Source organism: Mandrillus leucophaeus, unplaced genomic scaffold, assembly GCF_000951045.1.
Source record: "Mandrillus leucophaeus isolate KB7577 unplaced genomic scaffold, Mleu.le_1.0 Scaffold1792, whole genome shotgun sequence".
Taxonomy (NCBI): Eukaryota; Metazoa; Chordata; class Mammalia; order Primates; family Cercopithecidae; genus Mandrillus; species Mandrillus leucophaeus.
The window spans coordinates 122,934-126,276 of record NW_012101801.1 but is presented as its reverse complement, the minus strand read 5'-3'; the positions used below and the strand labels follow the sequence as shown (position 1 = coordinate 126,276).

The 3,343-nt window shown below is 57.6% G+C and overlaps 1 pseudogene across 1 annotated transcript in view; it reads right to left on the bottom strand.

Moving 5' to 3' along the window:
* Positions 1 to 3,343, bottom strand: part of LOC105537705 — an 8,452-nt pseudogene that overhangs the window by 3,906 nt on the left and 1,203 nt on the right. The window contains exons 2-4 of the transcript XR_001005763.1: positions 2,186 to 2,412; positions 1,831 to 2,013; positions 1,223 to 1,280 (exon numbers count right to left, since the gene is read on the bottom strand). The product of XR_001005763.1 is annotated as an uncharacterized LOC105537705 (transcript). The remainder of the gene's footprint in view (positions 1 to 1,222; positions 1,281 to 1,830; positions 2,014 to 2,185; positions 2,413 to 3,343) is intronic.

Sequence of the window (3,343 nt, the reverse complement as noted above, 5' to 3'; positions counted from 1 at the left end):
GGAGGGGAGGGGAGGGGAGGGGAGGCAAGGCTCAGAAGGCCACTGGGATGGACAGGGAGCTCTGCAGGGGGCTCCCCAGGGATTAGGATGGAAGGAAGACCTGAGTGGGGCTGTGGTTTCAGGAAGGAGGCAGTAACCTGGCGGAGACGGCAGCGGGTACGGTCAGCTGCAAAGCAGGATCTTTGGAAAAGACAAGGACTTCCTAAAAGAGACACAACGTGTAGCACAATGGGCATGCAAGCAAGGCCTGAAGAAGAAAGCAGACTTTGAGGAGACACACCCCCAGCCCCAGGAGTTGGGGTCAGTTGAGTGTGTGCTAGTGGGGTGCAGCCAAGCAGAGCGGTTTCATGGGAGCACAGCAAGGAACCCGAGAAGGCTCCACACGCCCGCAGTTGGCTATTGCCTGGGGCTCCAGAGCATCCACGGAGGGCCCCATAGGGGAAGGCAGGAGCAGGACGGGCCTGGGGAGGTGAAGGCCGACCTGATCTGCTAAGAGACAAGCAGAGAGGGAGGGGAAAGTCTTGTTCCTGCCAGGACATTGTTAATGGGAGGAATGAGGAGGCAGCAGGTGAAGAGAGTATGGCGTGGAGGGCAGAAATCAGAGCGTTTTCGGGTCTGGTGCTGACCTGCTATTGGGAATGAAAATGAAGACTCAGGTGCATTCTGGTCCCTTTCTCAGGGATAGCTGAACACCACCCGCATCCCTACCTGGCCTGGTGATGCCATTCTTCCTAGGCCCACTCACCGCTGCGGCTGCTTTACTTGGACTTCCTCTCCTCCTCCGACCACAGATGAGACCTCTGTGGGAGGTCTCAGGGAGAGTGTGCACCCACGTGCGCATTGCACCCCACTGCCCAGCACACCCAGGAGTGAGAGTGAGGGGCAGCTGGGAGAGTTGGAAAAGGGAGCCCTTATGTGGCCACCATGGGCTTCCCCGCTAGCAGCCACACGGTGACTATCCAGCTCATTATGCAAGTTCTAGTTCTTCATACAAGACGCTACACGCGGAGCAACAGCAACCCACCATCCCGGGGATCCTCACTCATGATTTGAAACCACTCCCAGCAGGTTCTGGGGTGTTTGGCAGAAGCTGGCAACCATTCTTGGGGGGAAGGAACCCAGGAGGGGATGCTAGCATGCATAGGAATTGTAACTGGTGATCTGAAGGTCCCCTGCAGCCCTACGGCCTACATCCCATAAAGAGGGACCCTCTCCTCCTCACCTCATCTTCAGTATTCCTGCTTCCTCAAGCTTCTCCAGGGAGAAGTAGGTGCATCTCACTAGAAAAAACAAGAAAGCAGCCCTTTGCTGATTAAACACTTACTAAGCAGATACTGTGCCCTGGGCACCCAGTTTCAGAAATGAGTAAAACACCAGCGGTTCCTTCAAGGAACTCAAGAGACCCTGCGGCAGCCAGACTCTTACAGAGCAATTGCCACCAGGGCTTGCAAGAGCCTAATGTGGAGTGGGAATGGGGGATGTAGAAAATGCTATCAGAGCTGGAGACAAAAGTCCCTAATACACGGGGTGGGGCTGTGAAGGTGACATTAAAGTTGTGTCTTGAAGGAGGTCAGGAGTGCACCAGGACAAGGCCATGGGAACTAACGGTGCAAAGCAAGGAGACCTGGAACAGCAGGCTGGTGGGGACCAGTGACTAAACAGCACAGCGTGAACCCAAAGAGTGTTCGGCTTAAGGGTGGGGAGACCTGAGCCGACTCCCTGAACTGTTAGGACTTAAACCTGAGAAGGCCCGGCCGCGTTTTCACTAGAGGATTGTTGGGGACAGTTCTGTGACTTAGAAACTGAGCCAAAGGAATGTGGAGGACAGACCTGAGGGAGGAAAGACAGAGGCTTCCAGGTTGGTCAGGAGGCTCATGGAACAGTGCAGGCTCCAGACCACGAGCTCTGAGTTCTGGAAGTAGCAGCGGGGATGCAGGACGAGGAGCAGTTTTGTCTCATCAGGCACTCCAGAGGCAGGGACTCAAAACTTGCTTATAAAGTCAATGCGGGAGACTAGATAAGGGGAGGGACAGAGGAGTAAAGCATGGCAGCACTACAGAATCTGAGCCCCTGACTGAGATGGAGAAGAGTTTGAAAAGCAAGTTTGCCAGGGAAGTTGGGCTGTGTGTGGGGCGACTTAGGTCGGAGGAGGCAAGACATTAAGAGTGTGGATGTTTCTCATCACTTGCAAAAGAGGCGTCAAAAAGAAGGTCCCTCTGGACCCCACTGGCAGGCACTGACAGCGACTAGGACACAGGAGAGCAGGCCTGGGGGCACACAGCCCTGCAAGACTTAGCCTAGAGCTGCATGGAACCCAGGCAAGTGTTCCCGCCCTTCTTGCTACTTCCATGTCCTCTGGGGGTAGACACTGGAGGGGCCGTTAGGTCGCCGCACGCAAGTTTGGACTCTTGCCTAAGGGTGCATCACAGAAGGGCCTCAGGTCCATCCCCATTTCGGCTCTGCTCCACCAGCATCTCCACCCCCCGTTTTTCCTCTTGAAACTCCGTCCCCAACTTCTCTTCTTGCAGCTTCGTTCAAGCTGCTCCCACAGTTCCACCCCAGCTGTTCTGCACCCCTGCTCCTCCTCCCTCAGCTCCGCCCCAGCAGTTCCTCCCACACTTCCGCCCCAGTTGTCCCGCCCCCGCCCCCCTCCACCCAGCACTTAACTAGTTCCACCCGCAGCTCTTTCCCACAACTACGCCCTCCTCTTGCATGCGGCTCCCCAAGCAGCTCTGGCACAGTTCCCGCTGCAGCCACAGCCCCAGCTTCTTACCCCCACCTTCTCCTCCCACAGCTCTTTCCCACAGCCCCGCCCTGCTCCCCCTTCATCACCGCTCCCAGCTCCGCCTCTTCTAGTCGCGTCACGCTTCTCCTACCCCTCTGCCCACTCCAGCACCTTTCAGCTTTCTTTCAGCTCTGCACTAGCACCTCCCACGCCATTCTCACATGCTGCGTTACTTCAGCGTGGCTCCTCCTCCTCCAGCTCTTTCCCGCAGCCCCGCCCCATCTGCTCCCACAGCGCTTTGCCACAACCCCGCCCTTCTCCTCCTCTGGGACCTCCCGGCTTTCCCTCAGCTCCACCCTGCAGCTTAGCTGTGCACCAGGCCCTCCCACAGAGCTTTCTCGTGATTCCACCCTACACCTCTCCAAGCCCCCGCTCCCCCAAGGCCGTTCTCAGGAGTCCGCGGGGGTCCTCCCGCAGCTGCTCCTCGCTCAGTTCTCCCACTGCCCCTTCTCACGCCACTGATTCCAAATCCCGGGCCCCAGACCCTCCCCAGTGGTTTCTCTCAGCCCCGCCCCTCCCGCATCTGCTTCCAAGGCCCCGCCCCCCAGCCCCTCCTCA